The sequence below is a fragment of the Lithobates pipiens genome, unplaced genomic scaffold (genome assembly GCF_037356315.1).
Source record: "Lithobates pipiens isolate NorthernLeopardFrog02 unplaced genomic scaffold, aLitPip1_a1.2 Scaffold_3, whole genome shotgun sequence".
In the NCBI taxonomy this organism is placed as follows: domain Eukaryota; kingdom Metazoa; phylum Chordata; class Amphibia; order Anura; family Ranidae; genus Lithobates; species Lithobates pipiens.
Window position 1 is genome coordinate 179,406,868 of NW_027507790.1, and position 18,521 is coordinate 179,425,388.

An 18,521-nucleotide genomic window follows, 5' to 3' on the forward strand; every position below is an offset into this window, starting at 1 on the left:
GTATCATGAAAACATGGTTCAGTCACTTGCCAGGAGCTCAGTCCAGAGGACCTGGTTCAGGACTTCTGCTTTATTCTAGACACCATAGCATGTAGAGTGTTTCTGCACAACAATAATTTTGGCTACCTTCAGTACTAAGCACTGCCTACTTATGTGCTCACCCATGTACCAAGCTGTTAATTTTTGGCAAGCTGTCATCTGAAAACTGTCCACCTGTGTGAAGCCGATCTGCGTCCTACCTGTATTATCGTAGATAGAAACCCCCCACCTTGCTTTCAGATCTTGCTTCATCCAGCCATTCATTGACTCATCCCTATGAGGCTTATGTTATTTTTTTACTTCACGAATACCAGCAGTGTACTGAAATATCTCATCACTAGTGACCGTGCCATTGGGCCTTATTGCATGCATGTAACATTTAACACCATCATTTTTATTTCAAGTATACCCCTTAGGGGAGTCTTGGTGATCAACTTTAAAGGTGCCTGCACTGGTCCTTCCTATTCAGCTTACCTGAAAAGATGGGCATTGGTTGCCTGCAAGTTTTGTACAAGTCGTCCCTTTTGGGACAATAACGTACATTTTTTTTTTTTTTTTTGTAAAGAGTAGGGATGTCAATGTGGTTATGATGCTTTCATATGTCTGATAACATGAGTTCACAGCCAATTTTGGCAAAGAAGATTCTGAAGGTAATAATATACATTATGTGTGCATCATGTATTGCCTGCAAAATGAATGGCGTTGCGGTAAGTATCAGTGAATGTTGAAAACCCAGGATTGGTTGGGTTGATGTTTGGTCACTTTCATTTTTAGCTAGTATTAGCCCTTGTACACACGGTCGGACATTCCGACAACAAAATCCGTCAGATTTTTTCTGATGGATTTTGTCCAATACTGGTGTTGCATACCCACGGTAGGACAAAGTTGTCAGAAAATCCGATCGTTCAGAACGTGATGACGTTTGTTCGTTGCGACGGGGCTACGTTGCGGCTAGTAGCCAATAGCTTTGGTCTCGTAATTTGATCTGAGCATGCAAGGCACTTTGTCCGATCAGAATTCTCTACAAACGATCGGACCAAGTCTGATCGGACCACGTTGTTGGAAAATTTTATATCCGGCTCTCAAACTTTGTTGGTCGGGCATTCCGATGGAAAAAGTCCAATGGAGCCCACACACGATCGGATTGTCTGACAACACGATCCGATCGGACGTTTTCCATCGGAATTTCCTACCGTGTGTACAAGGGCTAACAGTTAATGCTCATAGCTTTCCATTGTGCATTTGTGAGGTAAAGACACATTTTGGTGGTTGGGTGTTGCATAAGCTTAACAAGCTGTTTGATGGGGATGAATCACCATAGAAATAGGAGATAAGTAAATCATTTTACACACCAGCATCTAAAAAGACAGTAGGTGGCCTTTTTAACAGTCATACCTTTTTAGCTATGTACTGTTTATTTTTTTCTTTAGATCTGTAACATCTAGGTGATAGGCCACCTTTATATCTTTTTGCATGCACTAGTCCGATACTCTGCCTTTCAGGAGGCACGGCAGCCCACTCAAATGATCCGCATCAATGTAAACCTAGGCTAAAATGTTTTAATTTAAAAAATGTAGCTTTGGAAACCAACACAGTTGTATGCTTGTAAGAATTGAGGATACCTTTTGATGTCAGCTTGTCTGGATGTGCGAAATATACACTGAATCTCCAGAGTCTTGTTGTGTGGTTTTTAATTTTTTGATATAGAACAAGCTGCTAGTGATTATCCACATGTAAATCTTTAATTGCACAGGAGGATTAACACCGGCAATCTAAATATTTGCAGCCACTGGGCCATTTAATTAAGCTCTACCTCACAAAGCCGTGTTGCAGATTATGGATAACCTGAAGCTCATGCCTTCACGTGGAAGGAAAGGTCTGTTTTGCACATACTGTATCAAGCATCTTTCCTATCATTCATATATATTTTATCTTGAATCTGGGCTTCACTGTAACCAGAGCAAAAGTATTTCTACCCCGAAGCTGCATGCCAATCAGGCAAGGAAAATCGCTGAACAGACTCAAACTTGTAGTCTTTATACTACCCATTAGTAATTGACATAATAAACCACAATATGCTAAAGAAAAAATGAATAAGGAAAGTCACATTGGCTTTGGGAGCTGTAAATTGAAACCCTGTTTTTGCAAAAAACCAAGGACTTTATATAATGTATAAATATGTACAGCTTGGAAGCCTTGCTGATCCACCCTTGAATGATGTTTGCTATACCATGTAATGTATGTACCAGTGCATAGATCCTGGAGTTTTTTTTTTTTTTGCTGGCTTATGAACATAGAATAACACCATGGTTTGTCAGCCAATAGACAAAATAATTATTCCACCCGACCCGGAAAGGAGGCCTAAAGTAATTGTATCCAGACAGACTTGCTGCACACAGGCACACTCTGCAGCTAAGCACATCCAATTTCTGAACGGAAAGTACATTTTTACACAGAGTTTCACCTCTGCTACTTAGAGATTTCTAGAGAGCTGTTATGAGAGGAGACCTTACAACAACCACTATGCTTAGATTCACATAGTGAATCAAAATGAATAGTAGGCATCAATTCAAGTAACAATTGGAGTGGAGTTTTTTTTTGTGTTCTCACCTTTAATGTTTTATTTCCCAAAACACTTGATATAAGTAACTTTTTATTTAATGTGCAGGTTAGGACACACAGCAGATGTCCTTCCGGAGTACCTTTTTGAGTTCCTAAAACGTATGCATGGTTGGTCATTGCAGGCAGTGCTTTATGGTCACAGTATTTGTACATGAGCAGTTACTGGCAACTAAGAGACGAGCAGAACCAGTCATTCTATTGGGTTTTCAGATATTATTATTACTATTATTAAAAAAAAAAAAAAAAAAAAAATATATATATATATATATATATATATATATATATATATATATATATATATAATTTACTTATTTTTATTGCGTATATTCTGACAAATGTACATTCGCAAAGAAACATTCTGAAGACCTGAAAATACATCCAAAGTGTCCCTCAGCAAATACCCAGAGTATAAAAGAGGTTACAGTGAACGAATGTAGACAAAAAACATTTGCATCTATTGTGAATGTATCCAAACCTTTCTGAAAAATAACTGATAGCATATCGTCAGTTAGCCCAAACTGTGTGTAAGTGTAAGTGACACAATAGCAAGAACTCTACTGGATAAGTGATTTGTCACGCTGGCATCCCCATTTCTAAACGCCAGCAGGACAGCACAATTCACTCCTGCTTAGAGCGGCAATACAAGACATGCAGGTCACAGCAAGTCGCACAATGTTTCAACCTATAAAAAAAGAAAAAGGGGCGTTGTGCTCAAAATTATTGTAATCATAACAAACTGAAGAATTAGTGCCTAATAAAAAAAAAAAATACATTATGTCCCGCTTATGATTGCGCCGCACCGTGAGGTGGTAGAATATTTAAATACGGCTAGCATGACCGTACAAAAAACAAACAAATAATGGAGCTATGGTTTGGAATCCGCTATTAAGCAAAGAAGAGAATCCCATGTTGACGTGAAACGATCGTAGGGACGATGTGCACACACTGCTGCACAGATGCTTTTTGAATTAATGACTGTTTGAAGGATAGCACTGGCTATAGTAGAGAGATTTCTAGCCAGCAGCATCTTTGTTTTTATATGCAAGTCCACTGATTTTAAAATGATTGCGACCATACTACACCATGAGGAGTCGCCCTGTTTTTCACCTTTTTTAACTCCGAGTATTCGTTCACCCATGGATTTTATTTGAGGCGGTGAGCTGGATCACCTTGTCACCATAAGGGGAACAAAGTGAAGCTGACGGGGGAATTACTTCCAGATTTCCATCTGATGATCAGAGATCCCAATAAGCGGTGAATGACCTTCCTGAGTAAGGAAGATCGCTGGTGATCTGGTAAGCCCCCGTCTGATTTATGGTGAAGGTGTCACAATGGTGAATGTCTGAGCACTGCGCCATCAGGATCAATCTATCCAGTGTGGGACACTGGCATGCATGAATTGTTTGCACTTTTTGCATAAGGACATTTTTGAATTGAATACTTTGATTGAATTCTCTGTTCACTTGAAAGGTTTGGCACAATGTCATATATAGTGTTCTGCACGTGGTTTTATTTACCGCTGCACTTTTAGGATATATATATATATATATATATATATATATATATATATATATATATATATATATATATATATATATATATATATATATATATATATATATATATATATATATATATATATATATATATATATATATATATATATATATAAAATGTATATATATAATGAAAACCCGCCGTAATCTCAATAGATGCAAATGAGTAGAACACTATTAAGTTATAGACATTTTGTAAAGCGTTAACTATTAACGTGACGTGAACTGGTCATCTAATTAAAATTGGTTAGATAATTCAAGCCTGTCAAATCCTGCACTTGCCTTTTAGAGCTAAACAAATGTCCTCTTTGCCCAGGGAGACCCACTGCCTCTGGCCACCACATTATTCTGATATCCGATCTTTGCCATTTTGCCACCCCAACCCCCCAAAACCCGACAGGCTGGTTGTACCCAATCAGCCTGCCGATACATGGGTTGAATCTTTGCCTGTTCCTACTGAACCGTCTGAGATTCGAACTGTCTATGGCCAGCTTAACTCAACTTTTGCTGAGAAAAAAACATTCCCCTCTGGGTGATGTATGTATGTTGCAGGGATTTTAACCCCTTGCTGCCGAGCGTACGCAGATATGCGTACTCTGCTTCCGGGGGTTATACCGGGACGATGCCCGCACCTGCTGGCATCATCCCGGTACTGTCTTTCAGAGCTGGCGATCGGCTTTCCAGCCATAACAACCGATGCAGCTGAAAGCCGCTCGGCTGTTATGCTGAAGGAGCGGGAGGGGACGCCCCCCCCCCCGCCGCTCTTTCTGAGGCTCCCGTTCAATCGTGAGCCCCGATTGAACATCTGCCCCCTCTGGCGGCTAGGGACAGACTGGAATGAAGCCGTAAGCGGGTTCATTCCAGTCTCCTAAGCGTAAACAGAGAAGCGACGTCACTTCCCATTTACTCAGCTGCCAATGGCGCCGGTTTAAAAAAAAAAATGCAGTATTCAGAATCACCGAAAACGGCGATCTGAATACTTTGAAGTGTGAAGGAGGGATCGATCCCTCCATAAAGAGTACCTGCCACCACCTATTACTGTCACAAGGGATGTTTTACATTCCTTGTGACAGCAATAAAAATGAGCAAAGAATTTTTTATTTTTTTTAAAAACAATTTATTAATTTGAAAATGAATAAGAAATTTTTTTTTTTTTAAAGCGTCGCCTCGAGCTCGCGCAGCAAAGAAAACGCGTACAGAAGTCACGCCCGCATATGTAAACGTGTTCAAATCACACGTGAGGTATCGCCGTGATCGTCAGAGCGAGAGCAATAATTCTAGCACTAGACCTCCTCTGTAACTCTAACCTGGTAACTGGAATTTTTTTAAAGCATCGCCTATTGATATTTTTAGCTACTGTAGTTTGTCGTCATTCCACAAGTGCGTGCAATTATAAAGCGTGGCATGTTTGGTATCTATTTATTCGGCGTAACATTATCGTTCACATTATGGGCTAATTTTATGGGCACATTATGGGCTAATTTTACTGTTTTTTTTAAAATTCATGAAAGTGTCCCTTTTCCCAAAAAGTTGTGCTTAAAACACCGCTGCACAAATACCGTGTGACATAAAATATTGCAACAATCGCCATTTTATTCTCTAGAGTCTATTCTAAAAAATATGTATAATATTTTGAGGTTCCAAGTAATTTTCTAGAAAAAAATATGGATTTTAACTTGTAAACCCCAAATGTCAAAAATAGGCTTAGTCATGAAAAAGTTAACAAACTTTGTTACAGATTCCTACCTTTCGTTCTTCATAAGGAATAGCTGTCCATGTCCATATGCAGAGTGACTCTATACAAGAGTGATTTTATAATTCTCTATCAGCTGCTGCACCTGCAGGGCTCTGAGAAAAATGGCAGAGTCTGCATCCCTTTAGCCTTGATTTTGCTTTCAGAGTATCTCACCAAAAATGCAATTTTTGTTGCAGAGGATGCTCAAAATCGGACTTGTATTTTAGTGCAGACTTCTGGGAAAATTGGTAAGCCAATTAAATTAGCAGGAAATTACATTTCTGGGGGGCTTTTGTACACCATCTGTGGACAGAATGCCTCCAGGTTGCTGCATTGCATTTTACAGAAAATTACAGAGCTGCAGATTGAAAAAGAAAGGTCATTTTTAATAACCTTCAATTACAATATGACTTGTATCTCAAGTATTTATTATTATTATTATTTATTTTTTGCTAATGTGTTCTCACGAAAGTGGAGTTACCCTTTCAATTCTAAAAGTAAAGCTAGTATATGTTGGGAAGGAATGGAAGATTAAACTTGGAGCCTTGCTCTGAATGTGCAAAACACGTTTGCTTTGAGGCAGCATTAACACTTAAATCCCAACTCCAGCTTTAATTTTCCTGGCGCCTGTGTCCATGGCTAGGGATGCCCTCCACATCCTCCTACTTGAATTTAAGCCTAGCTTTATTCAACTACTTCCTGTGAGTGCTGGCCATCAACAAACTTACCTCTTGAGCCTGGTCTCACAGGAGAACAGTGCTCACACGTCACACCACCCACCTTATAACCACCACCAGAGAAGAGAAGTAGCCGGGAGAAGGGGAGCCGTCTTGTCCTGTGACCAGCAAGAAAACACTAGAAAATAGGGTTTGGAAGCTCATTTTTTTTTCAATTAAATGTTGGGTGAAGATGAACCATGAACTAAACTTGGGTTTTAACACAAGTTATAGTATATTGTATGAGTTTTGTATTCACATTGGTGATTATAAGTGTCCCAAAAGGGGAAGTTCTGCTTGTTTGCACCCCCCCTCCCTCCAATGCCACATTTGGTTCTTTTTAGGGGGGTACCTAGTTTTGGTTTGGCCCCCTCCTCCTTCCCCCACAGTCTTCTGGGACATATCACAGGTCCCAGAAGATTACGGGACCATTCACAAGACACAGCGCAGCTCGCGCATGCACGGTATTGAACCAGTTGTGAAGCTGCAAGGCTTACTGCCTGTTTCCCTTACTAGAGATGACAACGCCTGCACCTAAAGCCGATTGAGGAATCTGCTTGGGTGAAAACATTGCTGGATCCCTGGACAGGTAAGTATCCTTCTATTGAAAGTCGGCAGCTACAGTATTTGTAGCTGCTTACTTTTAAATTTTTTAGGGGGAGACTGAAGCTCCTCTTTAATGTGAGCCACCAAAATACTGTACACGTTTAAATTTCTATGAAATGTATAGTTATTTTAAACTGTATATATCAGGACTGGAAATATCCCAAGATTATTTGTGGCTCATGGCCATATCTGGAGATCTGGGTATGTAGGTGGTTAACATACAATGTAAAAATTGTAGCTTTGCCCATAATGGATGTGTGCCAGCTTCTCAATTTTCCACAATGTGGTTGGGTTGCTCAGGATGGAAGGAGCACGTGATCAATGCAGCATCTTGGTGCTGTTTATTTGAGATTAGAAGTCTTGTATAGACTAGGCCTGCCTAAATACACACTGTAACAATAGGGTAGCCAAAGCCACAGAATTGCAGAGTCTGCATATTATTTTTATACAGCAGCAGGCCTGTATTGCTGCACTCCTACGTCACATGTATCAGTATGGATGCGTGATTCTTGGACGTGTGACAGTTTCAGTGGGTGCATCAGATAGCCACTATAGGAAATGCTGAGTGAACAAAGCTTAAGCCACATGAATTGCTGACTGAGATTTTGTCAGTCCTGCCCATGCCACTCTGGATCCGGGAACGCTGGTGAGTGGCAGGATAAGAGTTAACTCTAATCACTTATTAACCCAGAAAATAAAGAAAGGTGTGCAGGTTCTTTGCAGCCACCTTGTGAAGTAAAACACAAGCTTGAGTATCTAATGTTTGATTCCCTAATGATATATATATATGAGGTATTTTACCTGTTTGTTATTGTACCGCATACGTTTTTCTCATCAGAATGTTCAGCTGACAAATATTGCATGCAGTGGGAAAAATAATTCTTTGTTCCCCTGCAGATTTTGTAAGTTTGCTCACTTTCGAAGCAGTAAAGGGTCTACAATTTTTATCATAGGTGTATTTTAAATGATAGAGACAATATCAGCCAAGAATCCAGAAAAAAAAACATGATACCGATGTTGTTATAAATTTAGTTGCAGTTTAGTAACTAAGTAAAATAAGTATTTGATCCCCTACCAACCAACAATAATTCTGGCTCCCACAGACTGGCTACAGTATGTGCTCATGTGGTACACAGATTGGTCCTGTCAATTTTAGAAGGTGCTCCTAATGACAACTCTGTATAAAAGACACCTGTCCAAAGAATTTCTCTTCCATTCAAACCTCACCATCGTGGGCAAGGCCAAAGAGCTGTCGGGGACAAGATTGTAGACCTGCACAAGGCTGGAATGGGCTACAAGACCATCAGCAAGAAGCTTGGTGAGGAGACAACAGTTGGAGCGATTATTTGCAAATGGAAGACATACAAACTAACCATCAATCGCCCTTGGTCTGCAGCTCCATGCAAGATTTTGCCTCATGGGGTAAGGATGACCATGAGAAAAGTGAGTCATTAGCCCAAAACTACACAGGAGGAACGTGTGAATGATCTCAAGGCAGTTGGGACCACAGTCACTAAAAAATGTTGGTAACACAATACACCACCGTGGATTAAAATTCTGCAACGCACGCAAGGTCCCTCTCCTCAAGAAGGCACATGTACAAGGCCCTTCTGAGGTTTGCCAGTGAACATCAAAATGATTCAGAGAAGAATTAGGAGAAAGTGCTGTGGCCTGGTGAGACCGAAATTGAGCTCTTTGGCATTAACTTGACTCGCCGTGTTTGGAGGAAGAAAAATGCTGACTACGACCCTAAGAACACCATCCCTACAGTCCAGCACGGAGGTGAAAACAAGCTGTGGGACTGTTTCTCTGCTGAAGGTACAGGTTGACTTTGCTACGTTGTGGGGCCAATGGACGGGCCATGTATTGTAAGCTCTTGTATTGTAAGTTCTTGGACCCAAAACATACCGCCAAGGCAACAAAGGAGTGGCTCCAGAAGAAGCACATTAAGGTCATGGAGTGGCCTAGCCAGCCTCCAGACCTTAATCCTATAGAAAATTTATAGAGGGAGCTGAAACTTCGAGTTGCCAAGCAACAGCCAAGAAACCTTTAAGGGTAAGTTCACCTTTACAGAAAACTCTGTAAGGCGAACTTACACAGGTCCCTCCCCAGTCCGCTGACCTTCACCATGGTAACCTCCAGTTCCAAGCCCTGGTATATCCGCGCCAGGTGTTGAGGGCTTAGAAAGCCTCTCTGTGAAAGTTCAAAACGTCCCTCGTCACATGGGCGGTGCCGACCAATCAACAGCTGCATAGCCCATCCTGTCAGCTATGAAGATGCCACATGGGTGCAAAGAGGATTTCTAAGCTCGGGGTTTCTGACGCTGATATACCGGGGCTCAGAACCACAGATTGCGGTGGTCCAGGTCACTGCAAAAAAACGGAGTGGGCACCCCCCCCCCCCCAAATCCATACCAGACCCTTATCCAAGCACACAGCCTGGCAGGTCAGGAAAGGGGGTGGGGATGAGCAACCACCCCCCCCCCCCTCCCGAATCGTACCAGGCCACATGCTTTCAACAAGAGGGGTGGGTGCTTTGGGGCAAGGGGGCTCTGCGCCCCCCCCCAAAGCATCCCCCCCATGTTGAGGGCAATGCGGCCCGGTACGGTTCGGGGGGGGGGGAGGAAAGCTCGCTCGTTCCCACCTCTTTTCCTAACCTGCCGGGCTGTGTGCTCAAATAAGGGTCTGGTATGGAATTTTGGGGGGAACCCCACGCCATTTTTTTCAGCGTGGGGGTTCCCCTGAAAATCCATACCAGAGCAAAGGGCCTGGTATGCTTTCGGAGGGGGAATCCATGTCTTTGTTTTTAATTTTTTATTTTATTTCGCGTGACGTTCCCCCTAAAGATTCATACACAGTCGGACACAGTTCCTGGTATTGTCGGGGATTGAAGTCGGGCGCATGTCAGACTTCAAGTCGCAGGGCAAGGTCAGATCCAAAGTGGTACGACTGTCGTGTGGTACCAGTGTGAACCCAGCCTTAGACCCCATACACACTATTAGATTTTCTACAGATTTTTGTCTTCAGATTTACCAAAACCCAAATAATATGAGGTCAATCCTTAATGTTTTTAAATTTGTATGCAATCAGGCAGGCTCTTGCACTAAATTGTCTTGGTAAATCTGAAGAAAAAAATCTGCATAAAATTAGATTTTCTTTAGATTTACCTTCAACTATGTAGTGCAAGGGCCTGCCTGATTGCAAACAAATTGAAAGTGTTTAGTTTTGACCTCATATGGTTTTGGCAAAAGGTAAAAAAATCTAAAGAAAATTGTATGGTGTGTTCCCAGCTTTAATGCATCTAACACTCTGACCCCCCCCCCCCCCCCCCCGACTTACAATGCTGCTGTCCAAATGTGCCCCCTGTGCTCCTTTATCCAGAGCAGAGGCACTCTAATACAGGGGTGTGTTACTGGTTAGATCACCAAGTGAAAACAGAAATAAGAAAATGAATGCAGCCACCACATCTAATGATTGGCAAGCTGCAACATTACTTTTTTTTTTTTTTGTCTTGGGTTTAATATTGCTTTAAAGCAGTTCTGGAATTGATAATACATCATTAAATGCATTATTTTATTGCAGGAACCCCAATTTTGACTTGATGCTAAAATAAAAAGTTCAGGTTTTTTTGGTTTTTTTTTTCCCCAGGATCATACTTACCTAGCATCTGTCCCCCGCTGGCTTTAAGACCGATAATCGAGTGATCAAACACAGCAGCTGATCGCTCGGTTCTCAGAGCTCCTTGAGCAGAGACCTGGTGGCGGTCAGTCATCGCTGTCTGCTCATCCCACGAAGCAACTCGCTGAGAAGCTGAGCCAGGTGCCAGTCCAGGGTTGTGGGCAGATCCCAACTAGCTTGGCGCGATCTTTGCGCAGCCTGGACTGGCTCTGGGCCGTCAGCTGATAGCAGGCTTTAGCCTGCTGTCTGCAGGAAATTGGTCACAGGAGTGCAGAATGAACTGCACTCCTGTGATCCACAGAATTACAGCCAAACGAGCCAAGACACTACCTGCCTGGAGTTTGTATGTTCTCCCTGTGCCTGTGTGGGTTTCCTCTGGGTACCCCGGTTTCCTCTCATACGCCAAAGACATTCTGGTAGGTTAACTGGATCCTGTCTAAATTGACCCTAGTGTATGTATGATTGTGAGTTGGGGACCTTGGAGTGTAAGCTCCTTGAGGGCAGGGACTGATGTAATGTACAATGTATATGTAAAGTGCTGCGTAAATTCATGGCTCTATAGAAGTACCTGAAATAAATAAATAAAATACGGCTTGATTTTCTTATTTGGCCTGAACTAGAGAAAATGTATCTGTTTGTCAATCCATGCTAACAGCATGAATGGAGGAGTTTCTACTGCAAACTATTGTATTCAGGCAGCCACTGTACCCTCGAACAGTGACTGCTTCTGAAATATGCTCAAAAATTATTCCATTTTCTGCTCTCCCTAAAACCCCATTGAATTTGTCCCTGCACACATAGGTATTTTTCCCTGAACACGTAGGTTCCTAGATGCAATTATCACTCATATAATCCAAATTTCATGCTGTAAACCAGGGGTGCCCAACCTTTTGAAGAGGGCCACTTAAGCAACTTGGTAACCGATCGCGGGCCACAATGAGCAGAGCAGGCGGATGATAGGTCCATGCAGAGCAGACACTGATACAACTCACTCTACTCTATGGATCCTCTGATCCGATCTGCCCAGACAGACGGAGGTTTTTTTTTTAGCGAATTAGATTGGAGGTATGCGGGTGTAAATGGACACAAATCTGTTTACATCTGCCGTTTCATAGAGGTGAATGGAGGGTCCGATTGGGTCGGACCGATTGTGTGAAAGGGGCCTTTCACACTAATGCAGCGCAATGCACCTGTGTCTTTCCTGCGGGTTAGCTCCACTTTGCCATAGACTTCTATTATATTGTGCAGGTGTAATATACTTTCTGAAAGCACACCAAACCCGCAGAAGTCTATGGCTCAATGCAGGTAACCTGAAGGTGCACTGTACCTGCGGATAATTTTGAAAGAAGCCCAGTAATCACTGCGCAGTTATTCCCATACATACGCTGCAATTTTAGTAAAAACTGACCTTTTAATGACAGTCTTCCATTCAGGTGTCGCCTGCTGTTGCTGTCCCAGGCAGAGTGCATTTGGTAGCACTTCGTCTGTGGCAGGAAACAGCGCTATATAGGAATCATCAGCTTATATAGCTTTGCTCCACAGCTGCTTGCTTTGCCGGCTTCATTAAAAACACAGATGGTCTGTGATGGCGGATCTGCAACCCATGATCTGGGCTTGCCAATCTGCCATCCCACAGAAGGAGGTCGCGGGCCACTGGTTGGGCACCCCTGCTGTATAAAGCGCCTTGAAAAAGTACTCGTACCCCTTGAAATTTTCCACATTTTGTCATGTTACAACCAAAAAGGTAAATGTATTTTATTGGGATTTTATGTGATAAACCAACACAAAGTGGCACATAGTTGTGAAGTGAAAGGAAAATGATAAATGGTTTTCATTTTTTTTACAAATATCTGATAAGTGTGGCATGCATTTGTATTCCGGCCACTTTACTCTGTTACCCCAAACTAAAATCTAGCAGAACTAATTGCCTTCAGAAGCCATCTAATTAGTAAATAGAGTCCCCCTGTAATTAATTTATTCTCTGTATAAATACAGCTGTTCGTTGAATCCCTCAGGGGTTTGTTAGAGAACCTTAGTGAACGAACAGCATAATGAAGTCCAAGGCACACACCAGACAGGTAAAGGATAAAGTTGTGGAGAAGATTAAATCAGGGTTAGGTTATTAAAAAAATATAATAAAAAAAAATATCCCAAGCTTTGAACATCTCATAGAGCCCTGTACAATTCATTATCCAAAAAAGGAAAGGGTATGGCACAGCTGTAAACCTACCAGGACATGTCTGTCTACCTAAACTGACAGGCCGGGCAAGCAGAGCATTAATCAGAGAAGCGGCAAAGAGGCCCATGGGAACTCTGGAGGAGCTGCAGAGATCTGCAGCTCAGGTGGGAGAATCTGTCCACAGGACAGCTATTAGTCGTGCACTCCACAAATATGGCCTTTATAGAAGAGTGGCAAGAAGAAAGCCATTGTTCAAAGAAAGCCATAAGAAATCCAGGTTTCAGTTTGCGAGAAGCCACGTGGGGGACACAGCAAACATGTGGAAGAAGGTGCTCTGCTCAGATGAAATCAAAATTGAACTTTTTGACCTAAAAGCAAATTCCTATGGGGCAGAAAACTAAGATTGCACATCACCTTGAACACACCATCCCCACCATGAAACATGGTGGCAGCATCATGTTGTGGGGATGCTTTTCTTTTACAGGGACAGGGGAGCTGGTCAATGTTGATGGGAAGATGGATGGAGCAAATACAGGGAAATTTTAGAAGAAAACTTGTTAGTCTGCAAAAGATTTGAGAACTGGGGCTGAGATTCACCTTCCAGCAGGACAACGACCCTAAACATACAGCCAGAGCTACAATGGAATGGTTTAGATCAAAGCATATTTATGTGTTATAATGGCCTGTCAAAGTCCAGCCCTAAATCCATTTGGGAACCTGTCAAAAGACTTGAAAATTGCTGTTCAGACACTCGCCATCCAATCTGACAGAGCTTGAGCTATTTTGCAAAGAAGAATGGGCAAAAATATCACTCTCTAGAAGTGTAAAGCTGGTAGAAACATCCCCAAAAAGACTTGCAGCTGTAATTGCAGTGAAAGGTGGTTCTACAAAGTATTGACTCTGGGGGGGGGGGGGGGGGCGAATACAAATGCACGCCACACTTTTCACATATTTATTTGTAAAAAATGTTTAAAATCATTTATCATTTTCCTTCCACTTCAATTATGTGACATCCAATCCCAATAAAATACATTTGTTTTTTGGTTGTAACATGACAAAATGTAGAAAATTTCAAGGGGTATGAATCCGTTATCAAGGCTCTGTAAATGACTGGCTGTGCAAAGAGCCACGAATAGCTGCGGCCGCCGGTGACCTGTCAATATAGTGAACGAGGCTGCTGAGAGCTTCAGCAGGAATCTGATTCCTGATGATACGATTCGCACTGGCTCTAATCGGCGGTGTGAATGTAGCCTAAAGGACATACACATGGGCCGTACATCGAGTGGCATTGGCTAGTTCAGTAGAAACCATCTGACCTTCGGCCCATGTGTACGGCAGATGGTCCAACTGTTCCAGCAGCTTCTGTCGAAGGGGCATGACCTAAAAAGGTCTCCTGATCGGCATCCAATCAGTGCTCTCAGCCAATGTGCTGGCTGGTGCGTTATGCCGTTGGGTCGTCCCCATGTAAGAACACAATAGCTCAGTAGGGGAGATCACTGTACTAACATTACAAAGTTAGTACAGTGGCTCCCCCTGAGCTCTTCAGTGTTTTTTTTTTTTTCATTCAGCCCACGGGTTGAATGTAAAAATACTGATAGTGTGTGCTTTGCTTTAGAATACATTTATACTTGTGGATGGGCCCAACACTGAGTACATGTGAAAACCCTAGCAGTGATCCCCAGCATTTAGCTGCTCCTTGCAACTAATTGTTGCCACTCACATGCAATTGCTCATGCAGCATAATGACATGATTCACCGCAGCTGGCGCAACAAAACATTAATTTATGATTTGGCACACTGAAAATGCGCTATTTACACTAAAAGGATTCCCTTTTCCAACTGTAGGAGTGTGAAGGGGTTAATTTTCATACATTTTTACACCTAAGTGTTCCTTTGCAATATAAATATATTCCTCTTTCCGAAGAAAGATAAAACATACACGATTGTTGCTTAGGAACTAAAAAATTCTTATGAAGTTTTATATACCATCTGGTATACCACAGTGATTAAAAATGCAAAATGGCACAATTTCATTTTTGCAAAACTGTACTTTCAAGGTTATCTCAACATTTACATTCCATGAGCATCAATTTATATGTGAACTTTTTCAGACACTTTAACCTCATTGACACTGTCAAATGACATCAGGCGATGTACATTTTTTTGTTGGTTGTCATGCTTCATACATAAGGCAGCCCATTCATTTCAGTGGTCTGCCCTACGTGTGAAATACATGACAAAGCGGCTCAGGCATCTTTTTTGAGCTTTGGGCATTTAATAAGTATTGCCACAATTGAGCTAAAAAAAAACGTGACTCTCGCTTGCCACTTTGGGGTGCTATGAACATTGAATGGCACCACAGGCTTGTTACCTGGTTTTGCACATTCGCGCAAGTATCAAAACTCCACTATTTTTTTTTTTTTTTTTTGCATGTTTGCATACTACTATAGTAGTGAATGTAGCGTATGACAGCGGCTTGTATGTATACCATTAGACTGTGCCAAGTTCTGTCCTTGCCTTGGGAACCTGTCCTAACCTGAGCCTCTGGTCTGATCCTAATGTCCCCTTGTTCTAGCAGCTGGTTTCAATGTCGCACAAGCACTCCAGCCAGATCTGTGGCCCCACATTCTTCCATTGATTAAGAAATAAATTACGGCAGGTACAGCCATAGCCTGCATTTCTGCTGCGTCTCAGAAATCATCTCCATTCAAAAAAACCAATAAAAGCAGAGGTAAACCCTAAATGATGCAGTGTGCATCAATTGTCATTGTACCAAATAAAATGTTGTCTTCATCGTCGTCTTCATCGTCGTCTTCGTCGTCGTCTTCGTCGTCGTCTTCGTCGTCGTCGTCGTCGTCGTCGTCGTCTTCGTCGTCGTCTTCGTCGTCGTCTTCGTCGTCGTCTTCGTCGTCGTCTTCGTCGTCTTCATCGTCGTCGTCTTCGTCGTCGTCTTCATCGTCGTCTTCATCGTCGTCTTCATCGTCGTCTTCATCGTCGTCTTCATCGTCGTCTTCATCGTCGTCTTCATCGTCGTCTTCATCGTCGTCTTCATCGTCGTCTTCATCGTCGTCTTCATCGTCGTCTTCATCGTCGTCTTCATCGTCATCTTCATCTTCATCATCTCAGAACTGCTGATCTCCTGCAGCTTCTTTGTAAACACATCCTGTCTACATACATGTAGCCCAGTGATGTCCCTCTGGCTTTCTTCAGGCCAGGTTTTTGGTTAGTGACGAGTAGACCTGTCGTCTCCATTGGGAGAGCGTGTGACAATGTTGGAGTTCTATTGTAAGACGGGTTTAAAATTGTGCGCGTTTAGCTGAACTTCAAACCCGTATTTCAGTCCAATTTCAGGGGTTATTTCAGAGACATCTGTGTGGGTTCCTGTACAGATGTCTACTAAGTTGCCAAAAGTAGTACAGGAATGCAAAGTCCGTGTCGCATCTATTTGGATGGTGCCATTGCCGGTAATAGCTGGCGATTTGACGTGTCAAAACGCCCCAATGTGAACGTGGGATAAAACCTGGAAGCTGATTGGTTTCTATGCAGAGCAGCTCCAGATTCTGTGCTCCCAGTTTTCGTAAATCAACCCCCAAGTTTTGTATAAAAGTGAGTGTTCCCAAAAAACAGTCAATGGGATCAGTCCAAATAATTTCTTCAGTTTGGTGTAACATGTCCACTCTTATATTCTCTTCCACCAAATCAAAGCCCCAACGTGAATCCAGTGATCACGCCAATTTACCCAATTTAGTGTAAATTATCAGATTATATTGCCTGCCATATTTCAGATAGGTAATTAAGGCATTCAAACGGATGTCTTGATTTACACTAGATTGGGGTGATATTGTGGTGATCACTGGATTCATGCTGGTGATGTAATTTGGTAGAAGAGGATATACACCCTGTTCCAAATTATTATGCCAATGATATTTTTCTCATATACCTAAATAATTGATGTAAACTGCCTAATTCTCATGTTATCAACTATTACAATTCAAATTTTTTTTTGCACAAACCGCCTAATACGTTTTTTTTTTTTTTTTTTCCCTAAATAAAAAATGTACAATGCACTGTTCCAAATTATTACACACAGTAAGTTTCAAAGCACTTTATAGGTTGTAAAGAACTGAAAATTGTCATTTTGTTGTGTTTGCGGAATTTTTACTGAAATCAAAAGATAGTTCAATCAAACTTTGAACAACATTTTAACTTTTTAAACATTTTAACAGGTCATGTTACATTTTTTAACATAGGACCCCTTATGTGATAGCAGCTTCACAAATCTTGCATCGATTGAACTTGTGAGATTTTGGACAGTTTCTGCTTGAATTTGTTTGCAAGATGTCAGAATAGCCTCCCAGCGCTGCTGTTTGGATGTAAACTGCCTCCCACCCTCATAGATCTATTGCTTAAGGATGCTCCAAAGGTTCTCAATAGGATTGAGGTCAGGGGAGGATGGAGGCCACACCATGACTTTCTCTCCTTTTATTCCCATAGCAGCCATTGATGCTGAGGTATTCTTTGCAGCATGAGATGGTGCATTGTCATGCATGAAGATGATTTCATTACGACAGGGCATAGTTCTTCCTTCTGTACCAGGGAAGGAAGTGGTCAGTCAGGAACTCCACATACTTTGCAGAGGTCATCTTTACACCTTTGGGGACCCTAAAGGGGCCAATCGGCTCTCTTCCCATGATTCTGGCCCAAAACATGACTCCACCACCGCCTTACTGAAGTCACAGCCTTGTTGGAACAGGGTGGCTGTCCACCAACCACTACTCCATCCATCTGGACAGTCCAGGGTTGCACGGCACTCAGTGAACAGGACTGTTTGAAAATTAGTCTTCATGTATCTTTCTGCCCAATGCAGCTGTTTCTGCTTGTGAGAGTTGGTTAGTGGTGGCCGAATGGAAGGTTTATGCACAGTTTGCAAGACTTTGGGGGACCCTTGATGTCCCTGGGATTACAGAGGCACCAGCAGCTTCAATTATCTGTTTGCTGCTATGTAATGGTGTTTTAGCAGCTGCTCTCTTGATCCTATGCATGGATCTGGCAGAAATCTTCCTCAAAGTGCCTTCATCTGCACGAAATCCATCTGTGCTCTGAATCAGAAACAAATATCTTAATAGTGCGATGATCACGCTTACGTTTTCATGAAATATCTAATGTTTTCATACCTTGTCCAAGGCATTGAACTATTTCACTCTTTTCGGCAGCAGAGAGATCCTTTTTCTTCCCCATATTGCTTGAAAATGGTGCTCTGCTTAATGTGGAACACCCTTCTTTAGTAGTTTTTCCTTTAATTGGGCTCACCTGGCAATCTAATTATTACAGATGTCAGAGATTGTTTTCAGTGATCAAAAGAGCCCTGAGACACATAGTTACATAGTAGGT

General features: G+C 42.1%; 1 protein-coding gene across 4 annotated transcripts in view; it reads left to right on the forward strand.

Annotated features, from left to right (window-relative positions):
* The window catches only part of IQGAP2 (IQ motif containing GTPase activating protein 2), a 401,604-nt gene that overhangs the window by 124,004 nt on the left and 259,079 nt on the right, over positions 1 to 18,521 (forward strand). Inside the window, exon 1 of one of the 4 annotated variants that reach the window (XM_077462565.1) lies at positions 6,646 to 6,819. The exons of the other annotated variants lie outside the window; for them this stretch is intronic. The gene's annotated coding sequence lies outside the window, so the exon portion shown is untranslated. Of the gene's footprint in view, positions 1 to 6,645; positions 6,820 to 18,521 lie in introns of those variants that run through there. 4 annotated transcript variants of the gene reach the window in all.